This window comes from Sciurus carolinensis, chromosome 2, assembly GCF_902686445.1.
Source record: "Sciurus carolinensis chromosome 2, mSciCar1.2, whole genome shotgun sequence".
Taxonomy (NCBI): domain Eukaryota; kingdom Metazoa; phylum Chordata; class Mammalia; order Rodentia; family Sciuridae; genus Sciurus; species Sciurus carolinensis.
Genome location: NC_062214.1, coordinates 140,722,312 through 140,740,398, shown reverse-complemented (window position 1 = coordinate 140,740,398; position 18,087 = coordinate 140,722,312). Strand labels below are relative to the sequence as shown.

General features: G+C 37.9%; 1 long non-coding RNA gene across 1 annotated transcript in view; it reads right to left on the bottom strand.

The window, feature by feature from the left end:
• The window catches only part of LOC124971811 (uncharacterized), a 41,588-nt gene extending 37,340 nt beyond the window's left edge, over window positions 1-4,248 (bottom strand). Inside the window, exon 1 of the long non-coding RNA XR_007106372.1 lies at window positions 4,163-4,248. This is a non-coding gene — a long non-coding RNA (uncharacterized LOC124971811). The remainder of the gene's footprint in view (window positions 1-4,162) is intronic.
• Window positions 4,249-18,087: the final 13,839 nt, after the last annotated feature.

The window sequence follows — 18,087 nt, the reverse complement described above, 5'->3', positions numbered from 1 at the left end:
GGGCAGGATTTAGGCTTATATTTTACTGTATTAAAAGTATGTTCTTGGCTGCTGGGGATGTACCTCAGTGGTAGAGTGTTTGCCTAACACTCAAAGCCCTGGGTTTGATCCCCAGTACTGAACAGGTCAAATGTATGATGCAATGATCTTCTTGCTGTGTAGCTTTACTACACTATAATCCTCAGTTATTAAGTCAAACACTAATCTAGGTGTTTCTAGAAAGGTATTTTATACCTTGATGCAGTTGATATCCACAAGCAGTTGACTTTAAGGGAGATGATCCTAGATAATGTGGGCATGATGCAGTCAGATAAAAGGCCTTAAAAGCAGAACCAAGGCTCCCATAAAGAAGAAATTCCACTTGTCAACAGCACTGCGTTCCCTGCCCTTCCTGTCAACCCTGTGGATTTCAGACTCGACCAGTCAATCTCCACATTGCAAAAGCCAATTTCTCATGACAAATCGCCTACTGATTCTGTTTCTCTGAATATGGTCAAACCCTGTTTAATACAGATGGATTTAAGATGCATTATCTTTGATTTCTATCCTAACAGATCCTGAGTCTAGATGTATCCTTGGTTCTGTTTCTTCAACAAATGAAACATGATTTGGGGGTTGAGAGGACATGTGGTACAGCGCATCTGAGTGCCTCCTGAGTAACCAGTACATCCACCTGCATTACCTTCTCTTACCTTACCAAATCCCATGCAAGGTCACCATCAGTATCCCCACTGTCCTCCAAGAGACTGACAACTACAACTACAGAATCACGTGATGCACACAAGATCACCCTGCTGATATGCAGCCAGTTGGGGTTGGACTGTAGATCCATACGAGCCCAAAGGTAAATAGAGCTTCACATGCTGCTTTTCCAGGAAGATAAACATTTATATTCTTGTCAGTTTGTACTGTAAAGTCTGAACTGAAAAACTGTTGTGGCAATGGAAAGTAAAGGGTAAATCAGCAAACAATCCAATTTAGTTAAAGGATTGGGAAAAATGAGAAGGATAATCAAATTTTTCCTTAGGCATTGACAGAAACATAAAATTCAATTTTTATAACAGACTGTTGAATTTCTCAAAGGGATGCTGAGATAGATACCTAAGTGACCCAGAGGGTTCATTTAAGTATCTCCATTATAGGATTTGGGCTTCGATTGAAAGGGGAAAAAAAGGTGATTCACATTAAATCAAACAAATCAGAGTCTGAAATGTAACCGAGTGCCAATCTGCCACTTAATGGCTTATCCAGAAATACCTCACAGTTACCTTTCTATCCTCACAGCCTCTTCCTTTAAGAAATTCACCTTGATTATTCTGTGTCTTTAAAGTGCTGAAATTGAACAGTCAAAAATCCCAGTTCCATTTAAGCTTGCTTCCCTTGGAGCCCAGGGCAACCTGTTACTTAAATATAACAGATGAAATTTCACTGTATTTCAATGATTTGGGTGACATTTCCTTGACATTCACAATATGTCTATAAATTAGAAGTGCTATAGTTTTAACACAAAATGAATAAAATGATCAAAAGAATCCTCCAGTTACTGCCTACCCCTAGAGGAGGGAAGCCAACCTGATTGCTATTCTCTGCATACATCAAGCTACACACAGAAGCATGAGGAAAGTGCTAATAAATCACCTTTTCTCATTATATTTTGGTTTACTTTTATGTTTTGTAATTCATGTAATTACTCACTGTCTTCGATAGTAGCTTATTACAGAAAACGTTGATTAATCCATTGAAACTCTCAATTTACCATAATTTAGAAACCAGAAATTGTTTTCTAGATGTTAAGACTATAGAGAGGCAAACAAAAACATAACAACCTAGTTCAGGGTTCCTTTGTGTTTTTATCTTCTTCTTCTTCCTCTTTTTTAAAATTTTAAAACATTTTTCAATATATTGTCTCCCTTTAAAGGACATATAAACCCAATCTAAGAATAGTCATACATAAAAGGCCAGACAGTACAGACTCAGGAGAAAGACTCTTTTTCAGCTCTGGGAAAAGGTCTATGCTCTCAGAGGGAAATGCCTTTCCCTTCCAGGGCACACACAGGCAGGTGCACCCTCTGGTCTAACTAGGATTAGGGATCTAGGGTGATAGAAATCACAGCTAACACCTGCCTGGAACATACTGTGTACTAGAACCTGATCTAAACACTTTAGGAATACTACAAGCAGCTCTACAAGGCAGATGTTAATATTATCTCCATTTTACCAGGAGAAAATTGAGACAAAATACATTTAGTTCTTATGATCATATAGCTATCAAGTAATTGAGCCAGGATTCAATCCCAGGAAGTTTTGCTTTTCAGTAGAACATGTCTCTTTTCCTATTACATTATAAATTATTTTGCAAATTCTTTATCATTTTATTTGTATTTTTAATTTTATTTTTTGCAGAACTGGGGACCAAGGGCACTTTATCCTCTAGCCCTTTTTCATTTTTTATTTTGAGATAGGGTCTTGCTAAGTTGCCCAGATGATCTCAAACTTGTGATCCCCCTGCCTCAACCTCCAGAGTTGCAGGACTTACAAGTGTATACCACCACAACTAATTAAATTCTGTATCATTTTAGCAGTTGAAGTACCCCACCCATGTCAAATACTTGAAGATTGAATATTATACTGAGAATAAAATAAAATACTATAAAAACTTGACAAGGCAATGGAGGGAAGGTGCTTGAAAACAGATTACACAGACCAATCACAAGATCCAGAACACGAAATAGCTAATAACCACCAACAATGGATCCACTGGAGAATACAGAGAAAACAACTGCTCTGACCTTCAACAGGCATAGAGTTCACAGTCAAGCTCAGTTTTTACAACAACAGGAAAAACACTACGTTAATAAATTGGGTGACACATTTCTAAAACTTTTGTGAAAACAAAAATTCAAATAAAAGGGGTATTCGACTTAGCCATCTAATAACTGTAAAACTTATTCCCAGAACACTCAATTCCAAAAGCATTGCAGTGAATCACAGTTGGTACTAAACCTACTTAGCTTTTGCATGTTGAATATGACAGTTGCAGTGTTTGCTTTGAATGCTGACGTGTAGAGGCATCTGTAGATTCCTTATGCCTTATTCCTTAGCACTGTGAGTCAATGTCAACGCTATCTTGTCACTTACACTTTGGAATTCTTATCTGCTACTTCACGTTAAGGAGGAAAGGCCTGAAATGCGTGTTTTTAAAATACATCCAGGACAACACTTCTATTTTGGAACTCTTCACTGGTTAAATAAAAAACCTTCCAACAGCTGCTAGATAGGAGAGGAATACCAATCATTTCAGAAGCCGAGAGACTTCAGCTCTTGAAAAATAAGCCCATTCAAAGCCAGCTAGGGCTGTGATACTCCAAATGAAATGCTAAAACTAGGCTGCATTTCTTGTCATTGCTAAGACTGAATGTGGAGAGCACCTGGAAGGTATGTAATTTTCCTTGAATGTTATTATGGAGTGCCTTCATTTTTTGAGGAAAAGGTTTCTTCTTGCTTATATAGTATCTGTCGTCTCATTTTTGTGCAATGCCCTCTCAAGTTCCCTTATAAAGTTGTACCTCCACGAGTTCTTTTATACAATGTACATGCCAGAGAAATCAGACTTAGTGCTGAAAATCATCGCGCACAATCTATGAAATAGGGGCTGTGTGGCCATAGCAGCACATGTTGTGAGATACATTTCCATTTTTTTGTGTGTCCCTCTGAATTTATTTGACAGAATTTCAGAAGGGAAATGCATTTTGCCGGAGGGCAGGTTGTTTCTGCTTCTTGGAGTCAGCAAAGATGCTGAAAGCTTTTCGCCTTTTTTGCCATTATCTAAACCTCATCGTGCCAGGCACTGAGCCACCCTGGGTATGCAGCAGCAGTGGGGATTCTTCGCTAAATTGTCCTTTGTCTCAAGTATTTCTGGAGGGCACTTCAAGGCAGGTTTACACCTTTCAAAGTCACAGCCAGTTTTAAAACCCTCCTATAGCAACACCCAAAAAGGAAGGCAAAAAAAGTCTTTTTTTTTTTAATCTAGCTCAATAATCACCAGACCAGCCTCTTGAATTCTCCTAAATTTCAAATTTCAAGTTTCTACCATTATGATATCTCAAAAGCATAATTCCTAGACTTTTCAGTACCTTCAAGGTACAAATCTCTTTTTTCTTACCTTCGAGGGAAAGTTCTTGAAATGATAATGAACACTGGATGACTTTACTTCTTCACCTCCCATGCAGACCGAAACATACTATTTTATTTAGTTTTTACCAATTAAAAAAAATAAAATTTTTTTAAAAATCTGTTTTCATGTTCTCCTCTTGACTCATGATGGCCAAATTCAGAGTCATTTTCAAGTCACTCAGATATTCGATACTGCTAACCTCCTCGGAGTTATTAACTCCTTTCCCTCCATGACATACTTCCTCCTTTCTCTTGTCCTGTCATTCTTTTTCAACTCCATTCTCTGACTTCTTTCCTTGCCACCTTAATTGAGATTCCTCAGTTTGGCCTTTGCTCCTGTCCTCTGATTTGACACTCTGGTCCTGAGCAATCTCATTCACAGTCATGGCTCTGAAAACATCTGCACGCAGATGACTCTAAAATCTACTATCTCCAAACCAAACCTCTCTCCTGAGCCTCAAGCTTATTTGACCAACTGTAATCTCCAACCAGATGTTCCACGAAACCCCAGACTGAAGCAGACTTAAACTGAACCCATCACTCCCTCCTCTTCTGTTTGTACTCATGAAGCAAGGATCCACAAAGTCAGAAAGCTGAGACTCTTCCTTTGCCTCAGTCCCAGGTCCCCATTATTTCATTTCAAAAAATGATATTTCCAGTTGATCATCAAGACTGGCATCGTCCACCTCCTCCATGTTGTAAGAGAGCCCCCTTGAAATTAAAAGTCCCAAATTAGCCTCCCCAACTGCTTCCTGGTGAAGTTATTTCTGTCTGAAATTCCTTATGCTGTGAATCAAAACTGAGGAGCTACCTCCTGGCCCAGGCAAATAGGAATCGTGACATATTCTTTGGCCAACACAGCCCAACTAAATCTACATATGTATATTTCCTGGGTTTTGTTGCTATAAATCATAACCACTTCTAGAGGATAGTGGAGATAAATTAGCTGCTTCCTCAATTTTGACCAAAATACATTAAATTCACTTTTCCTTTTTACATCATTTGCTTATTTCTTAGGAGGGGAGGTGAATCCAGCCCATGCCTGGACACACTAGGCATGTAGTCTAGTTTGACCACCAGGAACAGAATGGGGACTTTGGTGGGACTATAATGCCACCCATGGCTACCTGAACCAAGGTTAGGGGACAGATGAGAATGGCGGGGACACGAGATTAAGAGAATAATTCTATAAAATGGGCCCTCTGTGCTCACCCCCACATGCTTTCTCTGCCAAAAAAGCAATCTTCCAGAGTCCTGCCTGGCCTAAGTGGACAGGGTGCATCACTTTCCTCCACAAACTGAGGCAGGGAAAAGGTCAGGCAGTATAGATAATGAATGATGGGGGTCAAGAGAGGATGAAGACTGGTTATCAAAGAGAACAACGGCTTGTTAACCTCCGAGCGCCTGCTCCTAGTCATGTATAAAGTGAAGAAAGAGAAGACGACAATTAAGAGGGTCTATAAAAAAAACAGGTTGCACCCCCTCCCACGGGCTTTGGGCTCTGAAACCCCCTTCTCTTCAGAGAAGTCTGTCTCTATCACTTTCTTCAATAAAACTTTCTCTCTGTGTTTGCCTCAGCGTTTCTCGGGTGTTTAATTGTCAACACTAGAGAACGAGGACCCGTTCCTGATCTCCAAAGGACTGGTATCACCAGGAGGAAGAAAACTGGCAAAAACGTTCTTGCAGCTACAAACTGAGTTTTTCTTTCAGGGTTCTCCTTTCTTTCACTTCAACCCTTTGCCATCTTTGATACAATAGAAATGAATTTTTAGAACTCTGTAGGGCCTAACCTATGGAGCAGTGCACATCAAACCTCATTCCTGTTATCTGGGGCATTTTAGCCAATCTTCACTTCTTTCTAGATCTGCTTGTTTGGCAGAAAAACTTGGCCTTGTCTTTGTCAGGGGTTGTTGGTTGGGTGGTGCCAGTGTGTTGGTTTGGTATTTTGTGTGGTGCTGGGGATTGAACCCAGGGCCTTGTGCTTGCACTCTACCAACTGAGTTATATCCCCAGCTCCACTGTGTTGGTTTGGAAGAGCCAGTAAGAGGTATTAGAGAAAGGAGGTCTTTTGGGAGACTCCTGTGAAAATGAAAAGCACTAATTCGATCTTGGAGCTTCTCAGAGAAGTTTCGATTACAACATGACCTACAAATCTGAAAATACACTCTGATGTATTTATGTTTGTTCACTTGACACTTGGTTTAACAGAGGCTAACAATTAGATGGCTGCAGCAACAGAGATTTATCCACAAGAGAGTTCTCTGGATTCTGCACAGGGAATTTCATTTCAGAAGCACATACCCCATTCCTGGGTTGGAAGAAACTCTGGCAGCTTGTCTGAAAGGTACATACTAAGGGGTGGTAACACTCACACCTAGAGCTACATATGCCCCTTGGTGTTAAGAACACTTTCTAAGACACCTAAGAAGGAATCTCCAATCCACTGGTGACACGTTGGGAAGGAATTCCTTAAAGCAGTACATCTTACTGAACCCAAAACACCTCCCTAGCATTGACTCTTGCTTCAGTCAGCAGATGAGACCCTAAAAAAACGGGCAAAATTTGTAAGAATGGGCAAAATTTAATTAAATCTCACCTCAGCAGACTGCCCAGGATTCCTAGAAACTCTAGCCAGGATATCCATAATTGCTTTTTTTTGAGCTCATAGGGTACCCGCCCCCCACCACTGCTGCCTCTGGTAAATTAGCTCTTTTATTCTGTGTGCTTAAATTATATAGTCTGTTTTGTTTGATTGAAATCTTTCGATTTTTCCTCTATTTGGGGTTCCTTTCTATCTCCCCCACCCCCACTCCCTACCCTCACCACCACCCCTTAAGAAAACTCTGTTATCTGGGCTCGATGGGCCTTAGGTGCAGTCCTTGAGATCTAAACTTTCTACCTGGCCACAAGTGAGAGTCTTACCTTTGAAAATGCAAATTTAAAACTTAAGAACTGCTTAGGACTATATAAGATCAACAATCTAGCTTTTAAAACTGGCAAATGGTAAATCTAAGCTTTGGAATTTTCTTGTGTGCACTTATGTGGTTATGTTTGTATATTGTTTGTTTGCAGGGTACCAAACTGGTTTATAGCTAAGTAAGCACCCATGTAACTTAAAAACCATTGAATTTACCCAAATGTCTTTTGATTCATGTATCTGAATCTGTAACAAATCAACTTGTTGGTAATAAGGATGTCTTTAAAATTTTGTAAATTTTTCTCTGGCCTGATAACCATTTGGGATATTTGTCTCTAGATACTTAAGATATAACACTCAATACTTTCTATATAGCAACTCTTAGGATTTTTACAAAGAAATAATGCTCACTACACTTGATTTCCATGAATAATCTAAAAATAGCTATTAAATGAGTAAATAAGGTAAATATTTAAGGCAGCTATTTATAGATTATTAATTACCTTTTAGAAAAACATTTTTTGTTTTGAGGGGGGATTTGGTACCAGGGATTGAACCCAGGGGACTTTACCCACTAAGCCACATCCATCTGTCTCACTAAGTTACTCAGGACCTCACTAAGTTGCTGAGACTGGCTTTGAATTCTCTATCCTCCTGCCTCAGTCTCCCAAACCATTGAGATTACAGGGGTGCACCACCATGTCCAATTTTTTTTGTTTTATTATTATAGCCCATTGATGAAAACGATTATAAATAGAGTTGATGATTACCAGTTACCCAGCCTGTTGATAAATATGTTTATGTGGCTGAATGCCAACAGTCTATAATAAAAGTTAAAGGGATTAACCACTTATTTATAATAGATAAGTTGCTTCCATTTTCCAACCTATTATTTAGAATGTCTTTTAGATCATTTTGTTTTGTTTGTATGGGAAACCTTGATTCAGAGGCAGAAATCTCAGGCTTTTCACAGCTCAAATATGTTGTTGTTTTGTGTGTGTGTGTGTGTGTGTGTATGTGTGTGTAATGCTTATATCTACATATGATATGCATCATTCATAGTTTGTCTGGAATATTAATTGTTCAACAGTATTTGGAAAGTAAGACTACATGCTAAATGTAGGCATGAACTGAGTTCTAAATGGTTTAAATCAAATTTTATTTAAAACATATTGCCAGAATTCTTAAACTCAAAAAATTTAATTTTATTTGGTATCTCTTTCCTTATGCCAATCCTGAGATAAGTCAAAGAAAATAACATTATTTTAAAATGCTAGTAACACCTGTGTGTTTTCTGTTTCTCATTTCTGCAATAGCATCATTTTATAATGAACTAGAAATTGTGGGGTTTTTTTAATAAATTTATCAAATTTTGGCAGTACTTTCTGAAATTAAGTATCATTTTATCTATACCTTCTTTCAATAAACTAAATGTTAAATATTTCCAGAATTTTGATTGTCTTACTCTTTATATCTGGTAAAAGAAATCTGATATTTGGGCTGGGGTTGTGGCTCAGTGGTGAGCACTTGCCTAGCAGGTAAGAAATCAGGATTAGTTCAATCCTCAGCACCACATAAAAGTAAATAAATAAAATAAAGGTATTGTGTCCATTTACAACTAAAACTTTTTTTTTTAAGAAATCTGATGTTTGATAATGTTTTCAACATTAGCTTTTGTAATTACTTTGCCTCTTCATTTTCACAAACCTCTTGTTAGAAAAGGTTCATGTTGACCAATCAGACCAAAATTTCTGATTAAGATAAAATTGATGTTTATTACCCTTCAGTAAAAAACAGATTAAAAGCCTGTTTTCATTTTATTCCAATGTTTCTCCTAAAGAATTCTCTGTAAACAAGCATTATTTCTGCTAACCTCAAGTTAAAAATGAGTTTATATAGTGTTGCTTATAGAATAGCTCAAGCTCTAGCCATTTGTGGTTTTATATTTTCTGTATGAACTACCTGGATTTTATTTTTCTAATCAACAAGGTGCTTTGCTGCCTACTTAAAATGGCCTTTGAAGGTTGTCAAATGGATTTTGTTCTACGTCTGATGTCAACAGTCTCGTTTGCTTCAATTAAATGTTGGAGAACTTTCTTCACTAGAAAAAGGATTTTTTTATAAGATTTATTTCTTTTGGCAGGAAATGTAAATCTCTTTCTAACATGGCATCAGATCTACTTTTTCTTTAGAATTTGTATTATTTCAAATGTTTTTTGCCTTCTCCATTTTAAATACCTAAAGACATAAAATAATAGTAAGCTTTGATTCATTGAGTTAAAATTTTACCTTAAAAGGTTTTTAAGGTTTGATGCATGTCTCTCCTATCAATAATGAGGCTTTTAAAACAAAGAGTATTGGATTTAAATGGCTGCTATTTTTTTTTTTTGTCTTCAAAGTAAGTAACCTTAATGCTACCTTTAGGCAGCACCTAAGGTCAGAACACACCTATTTTCTTACAAATGAGCATCTTTGGTATGAAGTTTCTGAGAAAAAGAAATTGAGGATATTATATATATATGTACATATGTATTATATTATATGTATATGTATGTGTATATATATATGTATTTATTGAACTAAATGAAATGTAGAAAATATTTTTTACCTTTCTGCTTTTCTTCATGAGTACTTAAATTCCAGAGAAACTTAAAATGAATTTTAAAATGAATTTATTGACAGAATCTAGCAGTTTGGCAATGACCACAGTTATGATAGATACAAGAACTGATATTGCTGTAAAATGGACTCTAAACTATTACAAAAATGTAATATTCACATATGTATCTTTCATGTAAGATATATAAATACATTCTGGTTGGAGAAACTCTAAGAAAAATGTTTTAGCTAGGCATGGTGGTGGCATCCCATAATCCCAGCCACTTGGGAGGCTAGGGCAGGAGGATCCCAGGTTCCAAAGCTAGCCTCAGCAACTTATTGAGACCTTGTCTCAAAACTAAAAATTAAAAAGGACTAAGGATCTAACTCAGTGGTAGAATGCCCTGGGGTTTAATCACTGGTACCATGAAAATGAAAAGGAAAATGTTTCAGATAAAAAGGATTCCATATGCTATTTATAGGTAATTAAGTCGACATGTAAATAGAAATTTATTTATGGGGCTTTCTAAATTCAAAATGTAATACACAGATAGAAAACCAAAATCTATTTCTTTATATTTAAAACACAGTTCTTAAAGTATTGATCTGCTCTTAGCAATGTTTATGAAAAACTGGCATAAAGAACCAAGATTTTGTATTTTGCCAAGAAAATTTCATGTTTTCTGCTAATTTTGTTAAGTTTTTCAATTGCTTAAAAAAATTAAGACCTGCAAGAATTAGGGTTTACTCAACTCTATTTGTTCTAAAATTTCATTTTCATTTATGTCTCTGGTTAAGTGAACTACTACTTTTATAATGATGATGTATGTTGTGTTGAAACAGATATTCAAAAATTTTGTAAAGTTTCAAAGATTCAATAATTCTAATATAATACTATAAATCATGACTGTGGTCTTTAATGTATTATAAAAGCAAATTGTTTTGCTAAATTACTAAATTCCATATCATTATAATACCTTATTGTTTGTAGTCATGAGTCATGTCTCTATAGTTAATAAAAGCCAATCTTGCTTTGTTCATCTTTCATCTCAAAACAAATTTAAAGATTTTAATATAAAATATGTATAAGACTAGCTACTTTTTAAATGTTTTCTTGGTTATAGTGTTCACATTATGACTTAGTTTGCAAAATACATTTGAGTTATATATATGTATATATGTAGACATTCATGATATATATAATACACAGTCTTATATAATATACACATAAGTACACATATACATTTTTAACTGTTAAAGTAACATTCTTATAGTTGACTCAAACTGTCACTTCCCTTCCAAGTTAAAACCACTGATCAGAGTAAAAAAACAGAACAATGCTCCTGCTATGTGGAACCAAAATACTTGATAGATAATCAGTAGTGTCTCCAGAGAAAATCATTCAGAGCCTGGAGGTTGCATGAAGAGCTCTTACACATGATTACTAAAGTCATTCCTTAGGCGGAGATATTTTGAACTTGACCTTCTTGTGAGAAAGCATATGGTTCCAATGCTTAAGAATTCCTTGATAGGATCTATACACCAACCCTACAATAAACTCCCAGTCAGATGCTGCAGTGCCCCAATTCCTCAAGATTAAGGGACATGGTAAAGGGGGAAACTATAAAAGAATCCCTTTGAAGTTAAAAGTCTTCAATTTTTTTTTTTTTTTTTTTTTTTTTTTTGGTACCAAGGATTGAACCTAGGGGTGCTCAACCACCACTGATCAACCACTAAGCCACATCCACAGCCCTTTTTATATTTTATTTAGAAACTGGGTCTTGCTAAATTGCTAAGTCTGGTCTTAAACTCATGATCTGCCTGCCTCAGCCTCCCAAACCGCTGAGATTACAGACATGGACCACCACCCCAAATTATTTTTTGTCCTGACTTCCTGGTAAAAGTTATTTCTATCTCTTTGAACTTCCTTATGCTGAGAATGGAAACTGAGATTATCTCCTGGACCAGGCAGACAGGAATTGTGACATATTCTCTGGATAGCACAGCCTAGGTCTGCATATATATAAATATATATATCTCCTGGCTTTAGTTTTTATAAATTGTAACCACTTCCCTAGAACTGGCAGAGACAAATTAGCTGCTTCTCCCCAGTTTTGGCAAAACTGCATTAAATTCACTTTTACTTTTTGCATCATTTGCTATTTATTATGCAGGCTGGTGACCAAATCCAGCCAGCTGGGATTCTGGCAGTTTCACTGGCTTGGCTGCTGGTAAAACTTCCATTCTCAAAATCCTCCCATAAGCAAACTTCAAAGTAGAACATACACATCTTTCTGGTATTCCTGCTTCTGCTTGCCTTTCAAAATTATGTCTGCACGAAACCTATCTCCCGGCTGCTCCACACCTTCTACCCTTTCTCATGTGCTATTTCTTCAGCCTGGAATGCTCCCTCTTATTACTTTAAGAATCTACTCCAAAGCACTCTCCTGGAGAAGCCTTTCTACCTCTTCAGGAAGAGCTAAGTGCGTCCTCTTGTGCCTTCTCAGCCTTTTGTTTATTCCCCCTTTCTGAAATTAATCACTTTGTTCTAAGTGCTCTTACAACAGACAGCAGGAATGATGGTTTGTTCATCTTTGCATCCCAGACACTTATAGCATGCTTCACCTGTAATAGGAACTTGATAAATGCTTTGAGGGTAGAATGTTGCAAGAGATGGACAGTGTAATTTTCTACCACTCAGAAAATACACTTATTTATATAATTATGAGTTGTTCCCACTTGGAATCCCCATTTTAATCCTAGATGTGGGTAAAGCCTAATTCTTCTCTCTTTAGCTATTTTCCTGTTCAAAGGAGGATTCTGTATGAATGTTTTAGGCACATTTTGAAAAAAATGAGAACTTCTAGACAGTCCCTTGTCACCTTCATTCAACTAATCTGAAGTCACATGCTAGAGGACACTCTCAAAGCTGAATCTCACTACAGCAGGGGAAATCTGAAGTTGACAGCCTTTTCCTTCCCTGCCTGATGAACAGATAACCTCACAATGTGAATCTATCTCATTCTGCTGCCATCAGAGCATCTTGACATGGAATTTCTCTGACATAAGTCCAATCACATGGAAAGTTTCCCAGATTGTGGCATTTGCCTTTCAATGTTATAAAACCCACACGGGGCTGACCTCCAAAAAAACCTCTGAGTCTTTCAATATGTCAGATAAGTTTTTCGTACCCTCTTCACCTAATCAATTAAGAGATTCTGTAATTCTCTCAATGGTATGATCATACTCCAAAATGCCCAGCCTACCACAGTGAATCAAACTTATACTACGAGAACAAAGTTCCTTACTGAATCAGAGGTTTCACCCATCGGCTTTAATCCCATAAAAGTAATACTTTTCACATATTTGCTTTGCCTTTTTGGAGTAGCAAAGTATCTGGCACAAAGTAGCTGCTCAGTATTCATGTGCTTTCAGTTAAAAGAATTTTGAAGTTCCACAATATAATACCATAAGCACATTTATAACCCATTCCCACCTACTCCTACCCCTAACAATGTCCCAAATCTATAAATTCATTTTCTTTCCCACACATACCCTGTTATAAGGTTAGAGCATTTTTTTTTTTTTTTTGTCTTTGTTTGTGCTGGGGATTAGACCCAGGGCTTCATACATGCTAGGCAAGAGCTTTACTTCTGAGCTACACCTGTGGTCCACTTTTAGAGACGTTTACCACCTACTGTGTTTAAGTAAGGAGAAAGGTTAACCTATGTGCTTCACAGAAGAGAGTTTAAATCATGTGGTTTACACTGGGTATGACCCAAGATTAAATCTGGATTAAATTCTGTATTAGGTATACAGAATCTCACTAGGTGTGGTGGCACACACCTGTAATCCCTGTGACTCAGGAGGCTGAGGTGGAAGGATCACAAGTTGAAGGCAAACTCAGCAATTTAGTGAGCTCTTCAGCAGTAACTTAGCAAGATCCAGTCTTAAAAGAAATAAAAAGAACTGGGGATATAGCTTAGTGGTGAAGCTCCCCTAGGTTCAACCTCTAGCACACACACACACACACAAAAATGATACACAGAATCTTTGTCAAAATTCTGTGACCTTCAAGTAAGTTAAGTTGCCAGAAATGTCTCCCAAACATCAAACTTAGTAATTTTGCTGACATTCTAAATTTCTGCCTTTTGAATGTTTACTAACAGAATATAATACTTGTCAATCATTGTAAACATATTTTACATATCCCTTTATGTAAAATGTCTTATGTTTGGCTGAATGATTTCCTGATTTCTATGTACACTATACTTTCTGAGAACTTGTCATACATTAGGAGTATATTACTTAAGAAATAATTTATATTCTGCCTTGAGGTTTATTCTGGTGAACTTGGGCTGCTATCACAAACTACCATGGGGTAGAAGACTTAAACAACAAAAATGCATTTTCATAATTCAACAGGTTGGTAAGTCTGAGGTCAGGGTACCTGTTCAGTCGGATCTGGTGAGCACCCTCTTCCTGGTTTGCAAACAGAAACCTTATTGTGTCCTCACCAGGTGGAGAACAATGAGAAAGACAGCAGAGAGAGAGAGAGCACATTCTTTCATGTCCTTTCTTGCAAAGGCGCACTAATCCAACTCAGAAGGGTTGCACTCTCATGACCTAGTTACCTCCAAAACCATCACTTGCAAATTAGGATTTCAACATAGGAATGGAGGGGAGGGGACACAAGCTTTCAGTCCACAGCAAGGTTACAGTGATTCAGTGAAAAACCGAAAAGAAAAAAGACCAAAGTCAGAATATGAAAATCCCAGGAAAGAATTTTCAGTGCAAAACCCAGAATTCATTCTAATTAAACACAGAAACTTAATGCCCATTACAGACAGAAAGCAGGAAACCATCTAATGGATGCGTTTGTGCTTACTTACAACAGATTTCACACTCCCTAATGAACAATTATCTCTTCTAGCTCATGCTAGACAAGAGCTGCCTTTGCCTTTCAGTTTAACTCCTCCAGAAAAGAGTACATTTGTTTTTCTGCCCTTAACCTTTCAAGCCAATTGGATATTAAAGCATTTTAATGCTTGCTCTGAAATCAGGCACATTAATGTTGCAACAAAGCATCTGGGCATTAGCCATTATTGTCAAAGGTGGTTGCAATTCTCTCCTTTCTTCATATCTATTACTTGCTAATGAGGGTTAAAGAATTCCCTTCCTTCAAAATGACATTCTAAGATTACACCTAGTGACCCAATTACACAGATATGATAATAACTTCAAACCTCTAATCTTCATTAAGGGAGGAAAAGAAAGGCAAGAAGTAAAATGAGACATGTGGTTTTCACTATATTTTAAAAAGAGAAGACTATTTGAAGGATATAGGTGAAATTTTAACATCTATCACATACAATTGGGAATAGGTGGTTACCTATTACATTTTCTGTTCTTTTTTTGATGTGCAGAATAGCTTATAACTTGATTGGGAAAAAATTAACTACTTTCCATTCCAGAAGCCAAATTGGAAGACTAGTAAGATTTGTAATATCTCATCCTCTAAAATTCCACCTTTTTTCGCCTTGGCACCCCTCATTCCCAAGTAAACTACTTTGTTATTGTCCTCCTTGAATATCACCAAGCATTGCTACACAAAGCTATGAAACCATTAGGTTGTTCCAATACAAATTCATCCCAACCAGTTATAAAATTATTGGTTATTTAGCAATTTGGTTTTATTTTTCCCTCCACTTTGATCAACTCGGATCATGTACCCACGTTGGCTATCCTAAACACTTTCTGCTTTGCTCAGACCTCAACTTCCATACCCCATTTCCTGAAAGATCTTTGAAAAACTTATTACTCTTCCTAAGCTTCTTAGTTTCAGGGGGCCTTTTTGAGGTAAATGCCTTTAGCTCATACTTTGTATTACAGTCAATTTTTCCTAAGCATCCCAGACATGGTACCATATTTTGATCTCTTGCACATTGGGATTAACAAGATTAAGGTCATGGAAGAGTTTGTTATATGTTTTGATTTTACACCAAGCATTTGGGCATGGCAAACTGTCCCTAGGCTGACCCCAAAGACCGCCCCCTTCTCAGTGCTCACACCTTTCTATAAAATCCTCCCCTTCAGTGCGGGAGAGGTGACCTGTTCTAGCAAGAAGAGCATGTCAAAGGCCATGGGATGTCACGCACACCTTTATAAGACCCCACCATGCAGGCTGGAGTGAGAGGTCCTCCTTCCTTTGACTAAACGAGAAGCCATGTTCCAAGGAAGCCCTGTGGCAAGGAACTAGGGACCTTCCAGCCAACAGCCCAAAAGAAGCCTGGGCCCTTAGTCACACAGGCTTGAAAAAAGAGCTCTGCCAACAACCTGAATGAACTTGGAAGCAATTTTTTCCCCAACCAAGTCTCCAAACGAGAATGTAGCCACATCGACACCATGAATGCAGCCTCACAAGACCCTGGGCAGAATACCCAGCTAAACCATGCCCAGCTCCTGAGTCAAGGAAACAGACAATGAAGGTACATTGTTTCATGAGGAGCTTGCAATAATTTAATTATGTAGCAATAGAAAATGAATACACTTATCTAAATTTTTTAAAGGAGGGAAATGGAAATAAGGGGAAGAAGGAAAGAAGAAAGCAAGAAAGTAAAAGATGTATAATTACACCTTACAGGATAGGCAAAAGCAGGAGAAATGTAGGATCATCAAACAAAGAAGCAACAACTGACGCATGAATATGAATGTTTGTAAAGGAAGCCCCCCTGAGCTGCTGCTCTAGGAAAAACAGAGATTCAATGGTGTTACACAGGGAGCATCATGGAATTTTGCCTTTACTTAATAAATAAGAATACAGAGTCAGTTTAGGACTTGAGCAGTGAACCTGATGAAGCACATGCTACCTGCCACTGCTGCACTGAGCACTTTGCATGTGTCATGGTTAATTTGAATTGTCAACGTGTTGGATTAAGAGATGCTAATGATTAAGAGGCTTCTGGGTGTGTCTAGGCATGACTGGAATGTGGGATAGGAACTGAAGTGGAGACCCTCCCTAAGCATGGGCAGCCACCCAATAGGATGGAATCAAAGCTGGAAGAACAAGGAAGCAGATGCAGGTACAAGCTCGGCTCTTCTTGAATGGGTTCTTGATCACTGCTTCAATCACCTGAGGATATCATCAAACTCTCACTTCTTCATTCTTCCAAAGCAGACTCTGCTGATGATTCTCCAGGTAGTTTACAGAAGTCTTGGTCTTGGATAAGGGTGGCACTGTTGATCTTTCTTGGTCTAGGGTTTCTGTGTCTTGGACGGAGCAGCTGCTGGTTCTTCCAGCTCTCCAGCTGCACATGGCCATTGTGGACTTCTGGTTGTGTAAGCCAATCTAATGAATCCCCTTTTATTATCATGCTTCTTGTTGATTCGGTTCCTCTAGAGAACCCTGACTAATACAGCATGTATTGCCCTATTGAATCCTCACAACCTACACAGTGGGCCTTATTGGGATCCACTTCAGAGATGAGAAAATCGAAGCATATGAATGTCAAGTGATTTGCTCAAGACCCTGAAGCAAGTAACAGAGCGCTAGTACTAAACTCTACCCAGTCTCATTCCAAAGCCGAAGCTCTTAACCAGCACCACAGTGAGGAGAATGCAGGTCAGGACAGAGTGCTGCCTGGGAAAGGGGAGCAAGGAGCACAAGGACAGAGATGGCTGGTACCATGGAGGAGCAACAGCATCCACCCTCTGCAGGGGCTAAGAAGAGAGCAGGTACCGATGTATTGTAGAAAAAAATGAATTAAGCCTCTTCATAGCCTCAAAGATAAATATCAAAGATCTTTAAGAGAAGAAATTAAATCCTTGAAGATAGTGGCAAAAAAAGTAGAAGAGAATCAAAAGATGGACGGCTAAACTTGACCAATAAGGGAAAATACAAATCAGACCAGAACAAGAACTTCTCTAAAGGTTTTCATCAAGAGAGTAGAAATGGATATCAAAATCCACTGTCCAGTTAATACTTTCTGGTATTGAACTTTGTGAACCCAAGTAGTTCTCCTTCCAAAACTGAGGATTTGGGCATTTTCTACAAGTTCTTTTGTTGCTTAATGAAATTGTGAATTAAAGAACTTCTCAAACTATTATTAACAGACAAGTGGATTAAATGAAGTCCCATGATTCTTACAGTGAACATTCTGGTAATCAGGGCAGGCAAAATCATTTAACAAATCTGTCTTCATGAGGCATACTTCTAACCAAGTACATATACTTTATGCTAGAGTTTGGATTGTAAATGTGCCCCCAAAGGCTCAGCTTGGTGCTGTTGGGAAGTGGTAACAACTTGAATAGGTAGAGTCTTGTCTGGAGGTCTCCCAGTTGCTAGGGATATGCCCTTGAAGAGGATAGTGGGACTCATTCCCTTCCTCTTTCCTCTTTTT